The following is a 23,667-nucleotide window of genomic DNA, read 5'->3' on the forward strand; positions in this document are numbered from 1 at the left end:
AGGAAAGAGCCATTAACTATATTTCTGTCCTTTATAAGCACCTGGCACAGTGCTCAATAAATATTTTAAATTAAATTAATGTATATATTTTGGATGTGTATCACTGAGAGACTAAGGAGGTAAATTTTTGGCTTAATTACGAATGGAAATAATTAAAGAAACTTGAAAGAAATTTTGAGGAGACATGTAACTGAGATGGGAATCCAAACAGCCCTTATTATTCATTTAAGATTTAATTTACAGCAGCTGACTAAGGTAAAATGAAAAGAACACTAGTCAATCAAGATCCATTCCAAGTTACTACCTATGAATGCTTGGGCAAGTCATTTCACTGTTCTGACTTTCAACTATAAATGGAAATTGATTTAGGTTGATGATTTTACAATTACAAGCACATTAACAGATTACTCCAAGTAATCAAAACAACAGAATTTTAGATTCTAAAAAACTGTAAAATACAAATCTGATAACAAAATGAATACGTATTTCTACAACTGAGCTAACGTTACTACCAGATAGTGCTCTACAAGCACTTATCTGATACCCAAACTTCCCCAACTATTGGTTATAATAATAATGATAGCAAATTCTGAGTGCTTACAATGCTTAATCTCCACAATAAGCCTACGATATAGGTATATTATCCCCATTTTACAATGAGGTAGAGAAGTTAAATTTGTTCGAAGTTCATAACTAATAGCCAAATCAAGATCTGAACCCTTGTGGTCTGATTCCAGAGCCTACACATCAGTTTGCCTGAAATTAAAAACTGCCAGATGGCCGAGAGCTGTGGCTCACACTTGTAATCCCAGCACTTTGGGAGGCCTAGGCGGGCGGGTCACCTGAGGTAAGGAATTCAAGACCAGCCTGGCCAACATGGTGTAACCCTGTCTCTACTAAAAATACAAAAATAAGCTGGGTGTGGTGAGGCACACTTGTAATCCCAGCTACTTGAGAGGCTGAGGCACCAGAATTGCTTGAACCTAGGAGACAGACGTTGCAGTGAGCCAAGATTGCTCCACTGCACTCCAGTCTGGGTGACAGACTCTGCCTTAAAATAAAAAAAAATAAAAATAAAAATAAAAACTTGCCAGATGACAGGTAAAATAAATAATCTAGAATTTACAATTAAGGAAGAAAAAATTGACAGCTGCCTCTCTCAAAAAGGGAAATTAAATACTTAAGTATCTTACTCCAGAATATCTGGATTGCATTTCCTCTGATCATTAAATGAAACTGCACTAACAAAACTGACCTTGCTCCTCCCTCAAACCTGATCTAGTTAACAAACTTACATTTAATCTGCAACAATGCATTAAAACACCACAAACATGGGAAAATACAGTCTCAAAGTCTTAAAATTTGTGTTTATGACCAGGTGCGGTGGTGGCTCACACCTGTAATCCCAGCACTTTGGGAGGCCAAGGTGGGTGAATCATCTGAGGTCAGGAGTTCAAGACCAGCCTGGCCAACATGGTGAAACCCCATCTCTACTAAAAATGCAAAAACTAGCCGGGCGTAGTGGTGCATGCCTGTAGTCCCAGCTACTCAGGAGACTGAGGCAGAAGAATCACTGGAACTGCACAGCTGGGCAACAAGAGCAAAACTCTGTCTCAAAAAAGATAATAATAATAAAGCAAGAAAATAAAATTAAAAGGAACACTACTCAGCAATATAAAGGAACAAACAATACATGCAACAACTTGGGTGAATCCAAGGTAATTATGCTGAGCAGAAAAAAAAAAAAAAAAAAAAAAAAAGCCAATCTTGGCGGGGCACAGTAGCTCACACTTGTAATCTCGGCACTTTGGGAGGCTGATGCAGGTGGATAATTTGAGGTCAGGAGTTCAAGACCAGCCTGGACAAGATGATGAAACCCGTCTCTACTAACAATAAAAAAAAAAAATTAGGTCGGGCGCGGTGGCTCATGCCAGTAATCCCACCACTGTGGAAGGCTGAGGCAGGTGGATCATGAGGTCAAGAGATCGAGACCATCCTGGCTAACACAGTGAAACCCCATCTCTACTAAAAATACAAAAAAAAAAAAAAATTAGCCAGGCGTGGTGGCAGGCGCCTGTAGTCCCAGCTACTCGGGAGACTGAGGCAGGAGAATGGTGTGAACCCAGGAAGCGGAGCTTGCAATGAGCTGAGATTGTGCCACTATACTCCAGCCTGGGCGACAGAGCAAGACTCTGTCTCAAAAAAAAAAAAAAAAAAAAAAATTAGCCAGGTGTGGGGGTGGGCACCTGTAAGCTCAGCTAATCAGGAGACTGAGGCACGAGAATTGCTTAAACTTGGGAGGAAGAGGTTGCAGTGAACTGAGATTGCACCACTGCACTCCAGACTGGGTGACAAAACGAAAACTCCATCCCAAAAAAGAAAAAAAACAAAAATAGCCAATCTCAGAAAGTTACACACTATTTAACTCCATTTATATAACATTCTTAAAGAAATAAATTATAGAAATGGAGGATAGGTTATTCAGAAGAAAAGGGGTAGAGGGAGGTAGGTACGGTTACATAGGAGAACAATACTAAGGATCCTTGTGGTGGGCCGGGCGCGGTGGCTCACGCCTGTAATCCCAACACTGGGAGGCCGAGGTGGGCGGATCACGAGGTCAGGAGATTGAGACCATCCTGGCTAACATCGTGAAACCCCGTCTCTACTAAAAATACAAAAAATTAGCCAGGCGTGGTGGCGGGCGCCTATAGTCCCAGCTACTCGGGAGACTGAGGCAGGAGAATGGCGTGAACCCGGGAGAGGAGCTGCAGTAAGCCGAGATCGCGATACTGCACTCAAGCCTGGGAGACAGAGCAAGACTCCATCTCAAGAAAAAAAAAAAAAGGATCCTTGTGGTGATAAAATTGTTCTATACCTTAACTGTGGTGGTGGGTACAGGTACATTTATGTGATCATAATGTACAGAACTAAATCTAGACAAACAAATTAGTACAAATAAAACTGGGAAGCCTGAATAAAATGAGAAGATTGTATCAGTGTCAATATTCTGGTCTTGGCCAGGTGTGTTGGCTCACATCTGTAATTCCAGCACTTTGGGAGGCTGAGGCAGAAGGATCACGTAAAGCCAGGAGTTTCAGAACAGCCTGGGCTACATAGTGTGACCCAAACTCTACAAAAATAAAAAAACTAGCTGGGCATGGTGGTGCATCTCTGTAGTCCTAACTATTCAGGAGATTGAGGTACAAGGATCGTCTGAGCCTAGGAGTTTGAAATTACAGCAAGCTATGCTCATACTACTCTCCAACCTGGGCAACAAAGGAGACCCTATCTCTTAAAATAAACACACACACACACTAGTCAGGACACTGTACTACAATTTTACAAGATGTTACCACTGAAGGAAACTGCGTACTATGGATTGAATAAGATTTGTCCCTGCCAAAACTCATGTTGAAACCTTATTTCCAGTGAAGCAAGGTTGTGACGTGGAGCCTTTAAGAGGTAGGGCCTTGAACAGGAGGTATCTGGATCATGAGGGCCCCGACTCTGTGGGTGGCTTGGTGTTAGTATTGTGGTAGTGAGAGCGTTATCTCTGGCAAGAATGGATTAGTTCTCTGAGGAATAGATTAGTTCCTGAGAGAGTGGGTTGTTAAAATTTTAGCCACAACACCCTTTGAGTTCTGCTTTTTCACACGTGTCCACCTCCCTTTTGATTTTGCTCCATGTTGTGATGCCACCATGCTTCTTGAACTTCCCAGCCTGCAGAGCAATTAACTAAAAAATCCTTTAGGCCAGGTGCAGTAGCTCACACTTGTAATCCCAGCACTTTGGGAGGCTGAGGCAGGTGAATCACAAGATCAGGAGATCGAGTCCATTCTGGCTAACACAGTGAAATCCCGTCTTTACTAAAAATACAAAAAAATTAGCCAGGTGTGGTGACAGGCGCCTGTAGTCCCAACTACTCGGGAGGCTGAGGCAAAAGGATGGCATGAACCCAGGAGGTGGAGCTTGCAATCAGCCGAAATCGCATCACTGCACTCCAGCCTGGGCGACAGAGCGAGACTCCATCTTAAAATAAAAAACAAAAAACAAGCAAAAATACAAAAAACCTTTTATTAATTACCTAGTCTCAGGTATTGTTACATCAACACTAAATGGACTAAGATACTGGGTAAAGATACATAGAATTTCTCTATTATTTCTTACAACCATATGCAAATCTATAATTACCACAAAATTAAAAGTTTAATTTTTTAAAATGACATTAAAATTGTGGCCTTCAAACTCTTTTTGAGCATTGGTAGCAATTTTCCTATACATGAAATATTAACACAGAAATCTAGGCATCCTTTTTGATTGTAACATGAAAAAATAGTTTTAATCTCCTATGCTTTAACCAGTCATTGTTAGTGTCCACTTGAAGTGCTATACCAAGAAAGTCAAATATAAAGGAAGAATGCCACAGAGATGTCTGCCAATGGGTACAGTAGGCATTTGTACTTCATATTTGCTGTATCTGTGGTTTAAAAAAATAGCAGGGAATGTCCATGCCTGTACACCCTCTCACCTACAGATTCCTGAAGAATTGTTTGAAAATCAGTAGCTAAACGAAAATACTGACTTAAAATTTGATATGAAAAACTTGTTTCACCGGTATATTCCACTTGTCCAAAGGACATATTGAGTAGAATATTTTTTACTCTTTCAAAAAATAGTGTCAAAGCTTACTGTAATTAAAAATCAAATAACAACAAAATCCTAGGCTGGACATAGTGGCTCACACCTGTTATCCCACATTTTGGGAGGCCAAGGCAGGAGGACTGCTTGAGGCCAGGAGTTTGAGGCCAGCCTGGGCAAAAAACCAAGACTCTGTCTCTACAAAAATTTTTTTAAAAAATTAGCCAGGTGTAGTGGTATGTGCCTGTAATCCCAGCTAATCAGGAGGCTGAGGTGACAGCATCACTTGAGCCCAGGAGTCTGAGGTTACAGTGAACCATGATAGCACCACCATACTCCAGCCTGGGGAACAGACCAAGATCCTGTCTCTAAAAAAAATAAATAAGTAAAACAAAATAACTTTTTTAAAAAAATCCTGCAAACACTTTTTTTTTTTTGAGATGGAGTCTCGCTCTGTCATCCAGGCTGGAGTACAGTGGTGCGATCTTTAGCCACTGCAACCTCTGCCTCCCAGGTTCGAGCGATTTTCCTGCCTCAGCTTCCCAAGTAGCTGGGACTACAGGCGTGCGCCACCACACCCAGCTAATTTTTGTATTTTTAGTAGAGACGGGGTTTCACCATGTTGGCCAGGCTGGTCTCGAACTCCTGACCTCAGGTGATCCACCTGCCTCGACCTCCCAAAGTGCTGGGATTACAGGCTTGAGCCACCGCGCTCAGCCCCATTTATCTTTTATTTACTTAACCTATATAGACCATTAGGCTTGATCACTATTACTTTTTATTCTTTTTCTTTTTTTTTTTGAGACAGAGTCTTGCTGCGTAGCCCAGGCTGGAGTACGGAGTGCAATGGTGTGATTACGGCTCACTGTAACCTCTGTCTCCTGGGGTCAAGAGATTATCCTGCCTCAGCCTCCTAAGAAGCTGGGACTACAGGCGCGCCACCACGCCCAGATAATTTTTGTATTTTTAGTAGAGACAGGGTTTTATCATGTTGGCCAGGCTGGTCTCAAGCTCCTAACCTCCAGTGATCCACCCACCTCACCCTCCCAAAGTGCAGGGATTACAGGCATGAGCCACCATGCCTGGCCTTTTTTTTTTTTTTTTTTTTTTTTGAGATAGTTTCACTCTGTCACCCAGGCTGGAGTGCTGTAAGACAATCTCAGCTCACTGCAACCTCTGCCTCCCATGTTCAAGCAATTCTCCTGCCTCAGCCTCCCAATTAGGTGGGATTACAGGTGCCCACCACCATGCCCAGCTAATTTTTGTATTTTTAGTAGAGATAGCATTTCATCATATTGGCCAGGCTAGTTTCGAACTCCTGACCTCAAGTGATCCACCCACCTTGGCCTGCCAAAGTGATGGGATTACAGGCATAAGCCACCATGCCCCACCTTTTTCAGCCATTAAATAACCAAAACAAGAGCATGTTTTTTATTAAAACAATGTTGGCAATTATTTTATTCTGTCATTCTTTCTCCACGCCCCCACCACCCACCCCCAACCCCCAAGACGGAGTTTCGCTCTCATTGCCAAGGCTGGAGTGCAATGGCGCCATCTTTGCTCACTGCAACCTCCACCTCCCGGGATCAAGTGATTGTCCTGCCTCAGCCTCCCAAGTACCTTCATCACAGGCACCTGCCACCATGCCTGGCTAGTTTTTTATATTTTTAGTAGAGACAGGGTTTCACCATGTTGGCCAGGCTGTTTCCGATCTCCTGACCTCAAGTGACCCACCCACCTTGGCCTCCCAAGCTGTTAGGATTACAGGAGTGAGCCACTGCACCCGGCCTATTCTGTCATTCTTTAATCTCAAGTAAAACAGTGTCCTCACTCTCCTTCTATCTCCTTCTAAGCATGCTTTCTATCACTATTTTGAATCCATTTCTTTCATACTAGAAAACCTGAGAATTTTCTTCTTTCCCTCTCTAAAAACAACATGCATCAAATCTAATTAACAGAATTTAAACAAATCTTTCTGATGGTACTGTCCACATTTTATTATCTCAGAGCTGGGCAATGAATACTTCTCTAAGTGGTTTCTTTCCATATACTAACTTGGCTTTTAAATCACTGGTTCCCAAACATAGATCCACAACTGTCACTTTTCATACACCTGGGGATAGGAGTAGAAAATGATAGGTTCCTAGGCCTTACCCTAGAGATTCTCATGTAGTAGGTCTGAGATGTGGCCTGAATGCCTTACCAAAAAACTAAAAGGGCATTCACACCAGTGCTCTATTTTAGAACTGTTGGTTACAACACTGGACAGAATATTATACTTCAAAAGCCACTAGTTTCCTCCTGACTTTGACCTATTCAAAAAAGTGTAGGTCACAGTAATTTCAGTCAAATTCCTAATCTTGACATTTTATCAGGTTACCTTGTTCCATACTAATAATCCAATCTACAACTCCTTTGATTATGCAAGTCTTTTTTGCTATTGTTGGCATAACCTTGCTCAATCCTCTTCAAATTCACTAATTTTCTTTTCCTTTTCTTTCCCATCCAATAAAAATCATATTAGACCTTCAAGAACCAATGCTTCCTTGAAGCCTTCCCAATTTTAGATAGCTTTAAAATATCTAGTAGATCAACCTCCTAAGGGCTGTTTCCTCAGCCGTAAATAACAATTTGACTAGTCTTTATCTCAAAAGACTGCTCCAGCTATAAAACTTGTTCTACACTAATGTCTTCCCTTTTTAACCTCCTAAAGAATGCACTATTTACATTAACTATTGGTTTATATTTTGACACACATTATTTTAGAACAGCTGTTAAATGTATACTTCCACAATTAGATCATCTATTTGACTTCATAGCAAGAACTGAGGTATTTCTACATTACCTCAAAGCCTGTAACTCAGTGGCTAAGATACCCACCTAAATTATTATTGATTAAACCACAATTTCCTTTTTTCTAACATATTCAATCTCTCCTCCTTCCTTTAAATGAACATGAAAAAACAAAACCCGCCACTGACGAATGTTACTAACATAGTTGCCCCCAGGCTCAGTCCTCTCCATTATTAGTCTCCCATCAATCCTGGATTCAATCTTTCATTTGTTTGATTTACTATTCCCACCCAGCTATTGGATGTACATTTATAAAATCTGCCATCACTTCAAAAATCAAGCCTTCAAAGTGAAACTTTCTTTTCCACACATCTTCTTTCATTCTATTTTTTATCACTATCGTCATTCTCTTCTTAATCCTTCTTTCCTTCCAGTCTCCTATTATATCCAGCCACGCAATCTCTTGTGCCTCCTCAGTGTTTAAGACTCATTCTTCCTCAGCCTCCATGGCCCCTACCATCATCTTCATCATCTGAATAATCCAACAATCAACAACCCTTTTGATTTGTCACTATCAACTTCTAAGTAATTTGTCTCTAAAGAATGGAATTCTTAGTATTGTTTAAGTATTTCCCACCTCCCTCAGAGTACAAGTATTCTATTATTTTAAAACCAAATCAAATTCATTCATTCAACATATTTATTGAACATATACTATGTTCTAGATACTGCTCTAGGTGCTTGGGAATGGGCAGTGAACAAAATTATATTGCTCTTCCAACACCTGAAATGACCTATGGCAATCCAACATAATCAAGGGTACCTTTGAGTAGTTGTTTGTTTGTTTTTTGTTTTTATCCTGGAGTGCAGTGGCACAATCTCAGCTCACTACAACCTCTGCCTCCCAGTTTCAAGCGATTCCCCCACCTCAGCCTCCCAAGTAGCTGAGATTACAGGCGTGCGTCACCACAATTGGCAAATTTTTGTATTTTAGTAGAGACGGGGTTTCCCTATGTTGGCCAGGCTAGTCTTGAACTCCTGACCTCAAGTGATCCACCTACCTCGGCCTCCCAAAGTGCTGGGCTCATAGACATGAGCCACTGTGCCCAGCCTTAGAGTAGTCTTCTTAAGTAGCTGCCTTTGATTAATGATTTATTTATTCTCATTACCTTGTCAAGAATTAGTCCTTTATAAAAGGATCAACAAAAATTTTCAAATGACTTTAATTCAAATTATTGAACAGCCACTCTTTAGCTATGTGACCCTAGGAAATGTCTCAGTCTCAGGCCGTGCGCGGTGGCTCACACTTGTAATCCCAGCACTTTGGGAGGCTGAGGTGGGGGGATCGCTTGAGCTCAAGAGTTAAAAAGAGACCACCCTGAACAACATGGTGAAACCCCGTCTCTACAAAAAAACAAAAAATGAAAATTAGCCAGGTGCGGTGCTGCAGGTGAAGCTGAGCACCTGAGGTAAGCTCAGGAAGCTGAGGTGGGAGAATTGCTTGGGCCTGTTGGAGGTGTTGGCCCTGTTGGGCCTGTTGCTTGGAGGTGGAGGTTGCAGTGAGCTGAAATCATGCCAGGACCCCAGCCTGGGTAAGTGAGACCGTCCCTCAAAAAAAAAAAGCAAGAAAGAGGAAAAAGAAAACAGAAATGCCTCAGTCTCGACTGGGCTGATGGCTCATGCCTATAATTCTAGCACTTTGGGAGGCCGAGGCAGGCGATTCACTAGAGCCCAGGAGTTCAAGACCAGCATGACGAATGTGGAAAACCCAGTCTTTAAAGAAATTCAAAAACCAGTCGGGCGTGGTGGCCCATGCCTGTGGTCCTACCTACTCAGGAGCCTGAGGTGAGAGGATGGCTTGAACACAAGAGGCGGAGTTTGCAATGAGCCAAGATCATACCACTGCACTCCAGTCTGGGTGACAGAGCCAGACTCTGTCTCAAAAAAAAAAAAAAAAGTCTCAGTCCCTCTAGCCCACTCAGGAAAAAATGAGCAAAATATCTGCCTTGTTGTGCAGAGTAAGATATGTAGATACAGTGTAGGTATTTATTTATTAATGTTAGTTGTCTCTTAGAATACACAAAAAATATATTATTCAATCCAATGATAATAATCAATTCCAATCAGAATACTGTTGGCCACTAAGCAAATGGTGAAAGAACAGCAACTCTATCACTGTATTTGAATAGTTATCTTAATATTTCAGATGTATTTAAAATATTTACTATAAAAATCCTAAGACTAAAGTAAGAGTAGGATTAATTCCTAAGTACTTAATAAACCCATAAAATCAGTAAGGGACCAAAATTAATTATAAATATATATATGTAAATACTTTCAAGTTTAAATAGTTTTACGTCTACAGCATTTTCCTGTCTTTTAATTCCAAGACTTATAATATCCCAAGATCAGCTTCCTCCTCTTCATACGGTAAATAGAAAAACAAAAACCTGGAAATGGGAAGACTAGTATAATACAACTAGAGAGTTGAAGCTTAAGGAAAGAAAATGTCTATGCACTTTACACACAAAAAATGAATTATGGAATTAACAGATCCACATATCCAGTAAGAAAAATACTATGCAAACACACATGAGCTTTTAGAGTAGCCTGTCTTGAACTTCAAAAAAAGCACACAATCTCTGAAAAAATTCAGAATACAGGCAAAAATAAAATGTCAAGAATGAGGTTGGTGGATACAATGAGTCCTATAAGGGACCAGTACATTTGCTATGAGACAGACTACACTCACTTTCACCTTCCAGCTTTACTGTTAAGGCTGAGGTGAGAGGACTGCTTGATCCCAGGAGTGAAAGACCAGCATGGGCTGTTTAATGAGACCCTATCTCTACAAAAAAAAATTTTGTTTTAAATTAGCCAGACATAGTGGCATGGTGCCTGTAGTCCCAGTTACTTGGGAGGCTGAGGTAGGAGGATCGCTTGAGCCTGGGAGATCAAGGCTGTAGTGAGCCATGACCGTGCCACTGCACTCCAGTCTGGTCGACAGAGCGAGACCCTGTATCAAAAAAAAAAAAAAAAAAAAACGGGGGGGAGCCTTTCTGCAAAGGGATTATATATAAATGAAAAATAACCCACATATAGTGAGCTCATCAGCCACTCATAAAAACCATTTAAGCATGAGGAAATTGCTATGTGTAGCTGGGGATTGAACTAGAATTGCTTTTCCCAAAATCCTTAATAAACTATTTACTTCAGGAGGTAAGAGGTATCAATTTTAAACTTCTGTAAGTGAAATTTTAAGCTATGCCAACATAATCTTCTTTGACCTATAACTTGCACTATCACTCTAGATCAATTTAAATGATAAATACCAGTTTCTCACAATTATTCTCAAAGCAATTACACAATAAAACAGCATTTGTCTTTTGGTACAACCATATCACATCCATGAGATTTGCCAGTTTTTTTTTTTTTTTTTTTTTTTTTGAGACGGAGTCTCACGCTGTTGCCCAGGCTGGAGTGCAGTGGCGCGATCTCGGCTCACTGCAAGCTCCGCCTCCCGGGTTCCCGCCATTCTCCTGCCTCAGCCTCCTGAGTAGCTGGGACTACAGGCACCCGCCACCGCGCCCGGCTAATTTTTTGTATTTTTAGTAGAGACGGGTCTCGATCTCCTGACCTTGTGATCCGCCCGCCTCGGCCTCCCAAAGTGCTGGGATTACAGGCTTGAGCCACCGCGCCCGGCCTGAGATTTGCCAGTTTTAACATACAATTCAAAGATCAAACGGTTGACAGATTAATGTATAGCTAACGATTAATACTAATATGCAGCAACTAGGTTACTGTACACCAATTACAGGCTTACATTTGAAAAAAACTACACAATCTGACTCCAGCGATATTAACCAACACAATCATCACTTATTTCCATTAGGAAGCAGTATGTGCAAGATGAACAAAACAAAATTGATAGCTACTATGATGCTTTTACATAGGAAGGCACTCAACTATCTGCCACTAAATTAATCTAGTTTATAGTATTATCAGAGTGCAAAAGTTCCCTAAAAAAGAATTTAAATCTCACAAGACAACAAAGGTCTTTGGATCTTGGTATGTTCCAGAACCACTTGAAATCTGTTATTTCATCTAGCAGAGTCCTATAAATCCCACTGGATAAACCAGAGTCAGATCCTGAAGTCCCATTTTTAGATTTCCAAGACACTAAATGATCAAAAGAGTTACAGTATGTAACTGGATCCATCCCCTTTTGAATTAAAGAAATCTAAATTTACATATACACAAGAGACTAGATGTTTGTGAGTTCATCAAGGTTAATATGAAGAATTACAAAAAATATACCTTAAATACTGTACTTTTAATTTAAAATGTCCTTATCAATTTTTTAGTTTCAAGCCAAAATGTATTCTTTGAGTATAGCTCCCCAGACTAGAATTCTAGTTTCTTGTTCCTACATAAACCAGATCAATAATGCATTGTCTACAGTTTTTTGTTCAACATATTTCAAAATAAGTTACCTAGATTTTTCTGGGGCAATCTGAAAGCAGACTTCCTTCTAGATTTCTATTTTTTCCCTATGATCTTTTAGTCATCGTGCCCACACCTAACCTGACTACAATGTTCTTCAGCAATTAATTTGCCTTTATCAAGTTTTCCAAAGCATTTAACTTAGTTTGTTTTTACACAGTTCTCTTTTCACATTCATTTATCATTGGTTTACGTAACATTTAATAGAATAATACAAACACATTACAAGTACAATGGAATTAGCCAATTGGGGAACAAACCTATGACTTCCATGAGCATTCAACTCAAATGGTGGAAGCAACAGAAAGCAGTTTACATTCATTCAACTTACATGGACATTAGTATTTTTAAAAGAAGAATTATTAATCCTGCACACTGGTTAAATGAAGATTAGGGAAACATCTATAGTACCTACATAAAACATTTTAGAAAAAAAAAACTATAAATAGTGATCACTTTAGCATATGATAGACCTTATACACAGAAGTCAGAGATTTACTTTTTTCCAGAAACAACTATCACAGAAAAGGCTAGAGAGCTTACTAAGAATTTTACCCCAATTAACTTATTGAATTCCCAAAATAACTCTAGAAAATAGGTTCTATTATTATCTCCATTTTGCAGACCAAGAAACAAAAGCACAAAGAGGTAAAAAACATTGCCCAAGGTAGTACAACCTGATTTGAGAGCAATCAAACCAAAGTGGTATGGTTCTGGAGTCTCTACTCTATACAATACAGCTTCTAAAGAAGTACTGTTTTGAGTTCTTTTAACAAACATATGTTACTTTTACATCTTAAGAATTGGAGGTAAATAAGCCATGTTCCATATGTCATTCCCCAGTGCAAATTTTTCAGTAGCACTCCTCTTAAGTATATATGCTTTTATTCTGGCATTCAAGGCTCAACCACAACTTGATCCCAATTTGTACTGCTGTGATTTCAATTAAGCTCCTTATCCAAATAGCCTATAGGTTCTGGAAACCAATGAATCATCTTGAACTGGAATACAAAAAGCAGCAGACAGAGAGTCTGTCACATGACACTGTACAAAGACCAGTATTTGCTTACTTCAGATACTCTGAAAATAGTGGCCTGCCTTTTAAAGAGAAATGTCCAGCATGATTTCTTGGAAAAGTATAAAGCACCAAGAATCAGGACCTAAATTTTAAACCTTGATTAACCACTATCTAACTTTATGACCTTGGGAAAATCATTTAAACTCTCTGGAGCTCAGTCTGCTTATAAAATAAAAGCGGAGAACTGGAATACAAAAATGAGCTGCAGCCAGTACTAAAACCCAAATTCAAGGACCCACTCTAAATATTTGATTATACTGGTCTGGAAAGGGGCCCCAAGAATGTTCATTTTAATATAACTGATACATGAGGTCTTTGGGTCACAGTGAGAAAAAAATAACAAAGCGATCTCTTAAGTCAATTCTAAATGTAGATTCTTAACTTCAGTCAATTAAGGTGCTCCTTTACAAGTTCAGGATGGGAGTTCTGGCCTGAAAGAAAATCCTTTCGTTCACCATGGGGCTTGTTTTTGTACCTTTCGCCATACCTTTTGTTTAAACACTGAAATAAGACTTAGTAGTACCACAAACTGAACTTCCATTAATCTGTTAAGACATATTTGCACACAGTCAATTCAAATTATTTTTTAAAGCACCTACCAAATGGTAAGTATCCACTGTATTTCATTAATTTCCACCGTTGTGAAATATGAAAATTTTAAGTTTTAGAGAATATGCACTCTGTAAGTCTCAAAATTTTCTTCTCCTGCTGTCTGAAAATTTCCAAAGAAATTAAATCATCCAAATTCACTACCAACATTTTGCTATCACTGAAAGAAAATACATAAAACTGATGAGTATTATTATAATGTAATAAAAGACTAAGTGTTTTCCTGTTTCTTTCCCTTTTCTTGTTCTTCTTAACCTTAGTATATATTTCTTTAATTACAAAGTTCTAGAAACCATATACCGCTTTGCCCTAGAGTTACAGATGTTTCATGCTCTGCTGTATTACCATCTGTGTATATACCATCTCACCAATCCCCTTTTAAAAAGCATTAATGTGAAATGTATGTGAAAAAGAACCTATCTTAATGTTTTCCAAAAAATATTATTTTACTTTTTAAAAATTGCTTAACGGGGCCAGGCACGGTGGCTCACCCCTGTAATCCCAGCACTTTGGGAGGCCAAGGTGGGCAGATCACGAGGTCAGGAGATCCAGACCATCCTGGCTTACACAGTGAAATTCCGTCTCTACTAAAAATACAAAAAAATCAGCCAGGCCTGGTGGTGGGCGCCTGTGGTCCCAGCTACTAGAGAGGCTGAGGCAGGAGAATGGCGTGAACCCGGGAGGCGGAGCTTGCAGTGGGCGGAGATCGCACCACTGCGCTCCAGCCTGGGCGACAGAGTGAGACTCCGTCTCAAAAAAAAAAAAAAAAAAAAATTGCTTAACGATCTTTTTTCTTTTTCTTTTTGAGATGGAGTCTCACTCTTCTCACTGAGGATGGAGTGCAATGGTGCAATCTCAGCTCACTGCAACCTCTTCCTCCCAGGTTCAAACAATTGTCCTACCCCAGACTCCCAAGTAGCTGGGATTACAGGCACCCGCCACCAAGCCCAGCTCATTTTTTGTATTTTTAGTAGAGATGGGGTAATGGATTTTTTTAATGGAGAAAGGGAGTATCAAAATTGAAAGATGTTTTTGGCCCTTCGAAATTAAGCTGCTGGCATTAGCAAATCATAAACCTAAACAATACAACTGTAACTCATGACTCATTTAGCAATAGTTTTAAAGACTAAATAAGGAACTAGAAGCACATCTTTTTTGTGTGTGTTCTGGATTTCAAATTAGATCAGCATCCAGGAAACTATTTAAATCCCATTTGGGTGGAAAACTGTACAGGAATATTATCCATATAATACTGTCTAACTTATCTATACTTTTCTTCCTTAAAATTTATTTTATTTGTGATTTTAAAAGCAGCCCATATGCCTTACAGAAAAACTGGAAGAGAAAAAACAAGAAAACGAAACTCCCACAATCCCAACTATCCAGAAAGAAATCAGTTAAAAACCCTGGTGTATATGTATATATCCAAGTAAAGAAAAGAAGAAAATTTTTTTAATTAAGCAAAAGAAAAGAAAAACTTTCATGTATTTACAACCAACAGAGTAAAAACTTTATTCAGGCAAGAATCATCAATAGATGCTAAATCTTGAAGAGGAAAGTTTAATGAGGAAGGGGATATTTATACAATCTCAAAGTATCTCCCCACAAATTAATTAGTAATGTCAAAAAAAAACCAGCAACTATACAATAAACTACTCAACACCTTAACCAAGCTATCAAAATGAACATAATAGTAAAGGGCAAACAAACATCATATGCCTCCAGACGATAGAAAAACACATATTACTAAGCCAGTGTTCCAGCCAAAAATGCATAATCTGAATGAAGAAACCTTAAGACAAAGCCAAACTGAGGGGCAATATATAAATAATAAGCCTTCCAATGTCATAAAAGACAAAGATGGAGAAACTGTTCCAGATCAAAAGAGACTTAAGGGACAACAAAACTAAATGCAATCTGTGATCTTGGATTGGCTAATGGTACTGAAAAAAATGCTAATGAAGGACATAACAGGGACAATTGATAAAACTAGAATATAGACTATTTAGTATTATTACATCAATGTTAAATTTCTTGAATTTGACAACTACTCTGGTTACTTAGGAAAACATGCATGTTCTTAGGAAATGCATACTTCAGTAATAAGGGCTGTAAAGGGGCCAGTACTACTGGCAATGAAACCCACTCTCAAATGGTTCAAGAAAAATAACAGGTGTATATATAAACAGAATAATAAAGCAAACAGCAAAATATCACAAGTCAGGTGATCTTGGTACAGGGTGTAAGAGAGTTATTTGTACTATTCAAGTAAATTTTCTGTAAATTTTAAATTATTTTTAAGTAAAAACCAAAAATACCTTGGTTTTTTAAGCATTCCTCATCATATGTGTGTGGCAATGTTTTAATTAAAAACTGAATCATCAGTTTGATGTATCAATTATTTAGTTTTGGAAGCCCTCCCAAATACCTTTGAACATCCCTGGAAAAAAGGTGATTGTTTTCAGGAGAATTAAAGCTGTCTCTCTCTTGCTTTACATCTGAGAAACCCCACTCTACACACCATAAACACCCACCCCACCACCATCTCTCTAACTAGTCTCAGATAATTAGAAGGGATCAAGATGGTGAATAGTGGCTCTTTGACACCTTGCCAATTCCTGTGAGGCCCATCTGTACTTTCTTCAAATAAATTATGTGAGATTTCCCTATAGCCTTATAACAAATCCTTTATTTAAGCTAGCTAGAGCTGATTTCTGTTCCTTGCATCCAAAAAACTCTAAGACAGCAGGCTTTTAAGAAGGTGAAATAAACTACGGGTTCTCTCAAAGCAGGGACAGTCTTATCTCTCTCTGTATCTGTGGTGCCAGGAAAATAATAGCTACTCAAATTCATCTTTTGTCTGTGCTTCAAAAATATTGTTACAGTGAAGGCTTAATGATGTAAGATGTAATAAGACTGTGTCAAGGCAACCAATTAAGCAGCTTCATTGAAAGAGAAGAAGTAGAGACTTATTTTCTGGGTAAGAGTTACTATGTATCAGACCAACCTCAGACCCCTATTTATGGCTACTGGACCACAGTCCTAACCATTCCAATTAGTCACATCATGAATCTTCCCATCTCAGTCACTTCATTAAAGAGGAAATGGGGTTTTCAAATTCCTGAACGCTGTCTTTCTTTAAATGTTATATAAAGCAAGATGATAAGAGGAACTCAAGATTATCTCTCTGTAAACTCAAAAATAGAAACAATTACATATATTAGTCTGTGAAATAAGAAAACAAAAATATTAGAAAAGTGTATCTTTCTCATACACATTCTCCTTACATGTGGAACCTCTGAAAGACCCAAATTATGTTTTCCTCACAGTATCCGAAGTGGTAATGGTTAATTCTTTTCACCATATTCCTCACTTTTTACTGAAACCCACTGACACTAGGCTTCATCTTAGGCCAAACAGTAAAGAGAACAGGAAAACATATTTAATCTTTAAGTTTAAACTTATTCAACTAAAATAAGTTTAAAATAATTTGTAAGTGTAAATTTTTAAGACTTTAAATGGAAATTATTTTAAATACCCTATGAAAACAAAAGTCAAGATAAATGAAAAAATTCAAACATTTTTGGTCTCAGATAAAACATGAGACAACATAATTACACGAACTCTATTTATTTTTTTAGAGATGCAGTTTCGCTCTTGTCGCCCAGGCTGTGCACTGGTACAATCTCGGCTCACTGTAACCTCCGCCTCCCACGTCCAAGCGATTCTCCTGCCTCAGCCTCCCAAGTAACTGGGATTACAGGCACCCGCCACCAAGCCCAGCTAATTTTTGTAGCAGAGATAGGGTTTCCCTATGTTGGCCAGGCTGGTCTTGAACTCCTGAGCTCAGGTGATCCACCTGCCTCAGCCTCCCAAAGTGCTGGGATTACAAGCGTGAGCCACCATGCCCGGCCAGGTGAACTTTAAAGTTGTAAGTACCGCAAACCAAAACTAACTCAATCCATTATCGTATGCTAGACAGGCATGACCTTAAATGCTGCAACCAAGTTGGCTATTACACCGGTGTGATTACTCAAAATCATCTTTCTCAATACTAAAATTCAGGACCAAGAATTTTTTGTTTTTAATTTACTTTTTTTTGAAAGAGAGTCTCACCCTATCGCCCAGACTGAAGCACAGTGGCAAAATCTTGGCTCACTGCAACCTCTGCCTCCTGAGTTCAAGCAATTCTCCTGCCTTGCCCTCCTGAGTAGGTAAGATTACAGGCACCTGCCACCACGCCCGGCTAATTTTTGTAATTTTTAGTAGAGATGGGGTTTCACCATGTTGGCCAGGCTGGTCTCAAACTCCTGACCTCAAATGATCCGCCTGCCTCGGCCTCCCAAAGTAGTGAAATTACAGGTATGAGCCACTGTGCCCAGCCTATTTTTAATAATTAATATCTGATACGTCCTAGTCTTCTGAAGGACTGTTTCTTCCTTTGGATTAACTCTAAGCAACCTAAGAGTTGCTAAGAAATTACCTCTCTGTCCAAGTGTTGTAAAAATAAAGCTACATAGATCATTGCTTATCACGTTGACCTGCATGCAGATCCTTTCTAAACCCAGATTTCATGTTTCAAAGTTTTGAAATACAAAATATTTTAATTAAAAATGAACAAGTAGTTTACACATCAATTTACATTACAGGTTAATTATTTACTCATTAAAAGCTATAATGTCTGTTTTAATGGCATCTTAATGCAACACATCAAAAAAGAATTCCTTGTTGACCTGTTGCATTGAAAATGTCCAACATCCCAAAAAGCTTAAATAGTTTTGGTAAATAACCAAATAAGATTTCCAATAAAACTGTAAAATTCACCTAACAATAAAAAAAGTTTTTCTGTCCAAAAATAAAATCCAATTATGAGCTGTTCATGAGGGAAAAAAAGAATTGACTTCATATCAAGTGAAAACATGTTATCTAGTGAAATATAAGACCAACTGCTTTTCCTGACTCTGACTTAAGTAAAAGGCATCCTAGTTACCAATGGTTAATAAAAACTTCTTTTATCCTTAAAGATTTGAATTAAGATCTAATTAACTTAGTCTGGGTCACCTTCATTTGATTTTTAATGTAGCACTTAGCATGGAAGTTCACAATAACAAAAAGCAATTTGCATCATAATATGGTTAATTCCTATCTCTTGCAACTGCTATTAAAAATCTTGCAATTGCTATTAAACAATGAGTATTTTATATAAAGTAAAATACTCATTTTATATTATACAAAGTAAAATACTCATATTTATTTTATATAAAGTAAAATACACCTTTTTTATATAAAGTAAAATGTTTAATAGCAATTGCAAGATTTTTAGTTAAATACCATCCACTTCTAATTTAGTGTAGAAAACAACAAATATTATTCCTCCATATTAAGTAAATTTGTAGGTAATACAAAAAATTATCCTGTCAATGTCAAGAAAAAAATAAGGCTCCCCCCAACTTTTGCACATTACAAAACAGGTAGCAAATACGAGCCACTTCAATTTTAAACCCAGCCTAAAAGCCAGTAACATTCATAGAGTAATATTTCAAATAGTATTGCTGTTAATTTGCCAGTCAACACAAAAAGCAATTTTACCATAAAGTAAAAATAATTATATTTTCAATATTAAAAAGTCTCATAAATTATCATGAAATTGGGGGAAAAAAGTCTCACAGAATACAAGTATTTAACATTTATTCTAACACATAACTGGGAACAGTCCCTGATCACCCTACGTATTTGAGATGTAAATGTGTTTGCTTCAACAAAAGATTCACATCCAAGAAATAATTAAGCACCTACCATCTGCTAAAAATAAATCCTTTGGAGATAAAAGTTTTTATACATTATTAAAATATTTTTTAAATAGTAAACATAAAATAGCATCTGTTGAGAAAACTGCATACTAGTATTTCCCAACCAGTTTTGATAGCTCTTCAAAGTTCTGTTGGTTTTATACATTTTAAGCACAGTATGGTTGTACACATTTAAGTCCTAGTAGTAGCTTCCAGAAATGCAGAGTTGTTAGGGTTTACATAAAACACACCTTTAAAAATTAAACCACAGGTTTCTTTAGGAGATTGATTAGTGAAAATGAGTACATTATTCTTGGAAATTAAGAAGCCAATTTAAGAAATTATTATTTCCCTAAGACCACTAAGGTATATACTAAGGGGAAATTTTTCTCCTATTAATTAGCTTTTCTCTTTACTTCCTCAATAGATTCAAGAAGTCCTAAAGTTTACTGGGGGCATATATGGCAAAGATTTCTCGCTGGAAGCTGTGAGGAAGTCAGACAAGCCAAAATTGTAGGGCAGTTATTAGTCCTACAGAGTTGATGGGAAATGGAGACCTGTCAAGGCTCTACACTTAAACTGGGATCAGAGAGATCCTTTTATTTACACTGACAACGAAAGGATATATGATCAAAATGTAGGCTCTAAAAATAAAACTTACTCTCCAATTACATTATAGTTTTCTACAAATCCACTTAAACAGATAAACAACTAATCCTTCAAACTCAGCTATCCTAGAACAAAGACTATTTGACTAGCTTCCCCCAAGGGACCAAATTCTTTCAAAACTCTCTGGGAACAAAAATTATGCCTAACCTTTTAATAAATTTGCCTAGACAATCCTAACTTAAAATATACATAGTAAATTAACAAAAAACAAACAATTATAGCGTTGTTATTTATAAAGTAACCATTCAAAATAATAACCATAAAAATACAATATTTAAAAAAAAAAAAAAAAAAAAGCCAGTCTCATTTTACAGGAACTAAAACATCAAAAATAAAAATAAAAATAAAAACACCCACCACCACCACCAAAAAGAAACAAACAAAACCTAAAGCAATAAAGCAAGCCAATACGAAGAAAGCTAGTAAACTGAAGACAGCTTTTCCTATAATTTCTAACTTGGTATTTTTCATTTGAAGCCAAATAAGTTCAACTGCTTTGTCTGTCTAGACCTAACCAAGGTCTCTACGAAGAAAAACATTGGGCACACTGTTCCCTCCTACGGCCACACAAATCAAATTTATAAAAATACACTGACTTTGTATACTGAATAGTAAGTTTAAAGTACCAAGCTTCTGAACCACAGACCTTAATCATGCACAATCTTCACACAGCAGTGAAGAATCTGGACTGATATACTTGCTCATATCAAAATACAAATGAGTACTGACCTCAAATTCCTATACAAACTCGCCCACTACCCACCAACATTTCACTTTATAATAAAATATTTCAAATATTCTAAGTAAGGTTGTGTGCTCAGTCTTCCATGATGAAGCTCACTGGTATGTAGAAAATCCCTAAGCCAGTTACTTCTCTAATTATTTCGTAGGCTAGAACCTTATCATCAACCTAGTTGATACAGTCACCATATGAAGTAAATGCTGCTCTAAAATATTTACAATGGAATAAAAGAATCATGAAACAGTGTATACTCTCCAACCTTTTTAAGTACTACTAGATTGAAAGGCACTCATCTTTCCGTTGCTTCACAATCAGAATGGTCATTAAATGTCATTAATGGCCCACTCATATCTCACTGCTTAGTTCCACCCAAAAAGATAGAACTCCCACTACGAAAGTGAATTCTAATCTTTCACACTTTAAAAAATACAGTTAAATAACACTTGACACCATTTAATTTTCAGTCTCAGTCTGTAAGATTCTGAAAAGAGCATAAAATGGATTCAAGACCCTATTATGGTAATGTTTTTATTTATGGTCTATTAAAACAGACTAAATTCCACAATCCTATAATAGGTAAATGGGCATATTTGAAGAGGAAAAAAAATCAAGAATCGGAGCCTTAAACTTACATAATGATGATAGTATGCTGTAAGACGATTGTTAAAAGGCAGCACGGAGCTTCACTTTACCAAATACACAATCAACTTTGAAAATTCTTAAGGAAAGCTTAAATACATGGGAAAAATGGATGGCAAAATATAATGGCATCTCTACACCCAATGAAGTAACAGGTTTAGGCTTGTTTGTACAGCTCCCTAAAATTTAAGCTGAAACAGCATACAAAAACCAAAATCCACAAAATGGGTCAAGAAGTGGTTGGGAAATGTCTTACTCTAGATTGAAACATTTAATCATACAAAATAGATTGTACTTATACACTTATTAAACATTTTAATCTACTTTGGCATACTGAATAAAACATGGCTGGATTAAACCAAACAAAAACTATTATTGGTACCAAAATAATTTTTTTTAATGTTGAAGCGCACCTATCATCACCACTGAAATTTGCAAGCCTGTTTTTTTTTTTTTTCAAAAGTGGAGACATTTTATTTGCCTTTCAGGAAAAACGAATCAAATTAATCAACTAAAACACAGCATTGTAATTTGCAGTAAAAAATCAACACATTTTTGTAACTGGCTCGGGGAAGGAAAAAAAAGCCCTGTCTTTTCATGTAAACATAATAAGCCTGTAATATGCTGCAGACAAACGCACTGCATGGGGTGTGGAGGACCCGAGCTGATTAGATTACCACAACATCAGCCTGGGGCCGCCATTTTTAGAATCTGTAAAGGACAAAAGAGGGAAATTTCAGTTTTTACTCCCCATCTCAGAAATTGAAGGAAAAAACAGACTATTTTCCAAATAGGTATTCGTGTCTCCAGCCTAGAGTTGAATGCACCTCACTTAATTCTCTCCAAGGTCTCCAGAACTCCAAACACCTTACCTTATTCACATCTCTAAAAAGGGAACAAAATAGGCAAAACGAGGTTTACTCTAGAACTAACTCTAGCGATTTCTCTTTGACTTTAAATTGTATCATTCTTAAGACAGAGCCCAGCAAGGACGGATCTATACGGAACTAAGGCCAGTAGAAGAGAGCACTCTGGATTGTTTTTTCTCACCCCCACCTCGTTTAGCACAGTGAACCGTTTGTTTCTCATCTGTGTCTGCTGCCACAGAGTCTGTGCCAATCCCTTGGTCAAAATAAGCTTTTCTGAAATGAGCCATATTGTAGATCCTAAGGCTCCGGCACAGTAAAGCACGGCGGTAATGCAAAACGAGTGGGGGAGGAGACTCAGAAGGCTGGGTACTGGGGTGACCACCTCAGGGGCGGGTTCACCCTCTCCAGTAGAGGATGAGGAGCTAGCTGTCTCGCTTTCCCACAAAGAGAGATGCCCAGGGCGTTCTTCTTACCCCCTTCGTATTCATGTGCACATTATACCAGAGACTGTCCATCAAGAAATGGAAGAAGAAAATGGGGCCTATATGGCTTTTCAGCACCTGAACAAGACACGGTTGAGAAAAGGGAGCGCTGGCAGCTCCTGGGACCACTTCGACACAAACCCTACTAACAGTCACAAGCCTCCCTCTTCACTCAAGCGGCCTTAACCCGCTGCCAATGAGGAGTGCGCCCCCTCCCTAACTCCCACTCTCAAGGGGGTTTAACTGCCAGATTCCCCTTCCCCAACCCTAAAACCCGCCATAATGCTCCATTTCTAGGGTCAGGGAAAAGAAAGGATACATTGGATTTAAGCAAGCAACGTCTTGCGCCGGCAAAGACACCTAAGAGTCAACGTCTACTCCCCCAGCTTAAGGATAAAGATGAGAGACCTCCCTCCCCCTTCAAACACAAGTCCCCCAACCCTGCAAGCCCCAGGAACTCCCACGGAGACGACAGGCACTGACCTGTGATGTTCACACACGAGACACCCGAACTCCGTTATGTGCTAGACCCCCAAGGAGTCTCTCCGCACCTCCGCAAACAGGCGACCCCCCGACAGCAGCCACTGCGGACACAGGACCCGGCTCCACACACCCCCTCCCCAGACAGCAGCGCGCAGCCTCTTCACCAGGAACCGAGTAGGGGAGGGGGCACCCAGGCAGTCAACAGGAACGCAGAGGCGACGGCGAGGCTGCTCGGAGTGTCTATGCCCACTCTGTTGCCGCTCCCGAACTCCGGCACGGTCTCCGACTCGGCCCCCTGCGCCCGCTCAGTGTCACTGCCTCTCGCTCTGGGAAAATGGCGGCGACGGCGGCGGCGGCCGCGGCGGCGGCCGCG

At 38.8% G+C, this 23,667-nt stretch overlaps 1 protein-coding gene across 5 annotated transcripts in view; it reads right to left on the reverse strand.

Moving 5' to 3' along the window:
- Nucleotides 1-23,623, reverse strand: part of LOC105475332 (lysine methyltransferase 2E (inactive)) — a 103,290-nt gene extending 79,667 nt beyond the window's left edge. For 3 of the 5 annotated variants that reach the window (XM_011730496.3, XM_011730498.3, XM_071094718.1), the window contains exon 1: nucleotides 23,295-23,594. The gene's annotated coding sequence lies outside the window, so the exon portion shown is untranslated. Of the gene's footprint in view, nucleotides 1-23,294 lie in introns of all 5 variants that reach the window. The other 2 variants (XM_071094719.1, XM_011730495.3) reach the window with 1 other exon arrangement.
- Between the last annotated feature and the right edge of the window lie 44 nt (nucleotides 23,624-23,667).

The sequence above is a fragment of the Macaca nemestrina genome, chromosome 4 (assembly GCF_043159975.1).
Source record: "Macaca nemestrina isolate mMacNem1 chromosome 4, mMacNem.hap1, whole genome shotgun sequence".
In the NCBI taxonomy this organism is placed as follows: domain Eukaryota; kingdom Metazoa; phylum Chordata; class Mammalia; order Primates; family Cercopithecidae; genus Macaca; species Macaca nemestrina.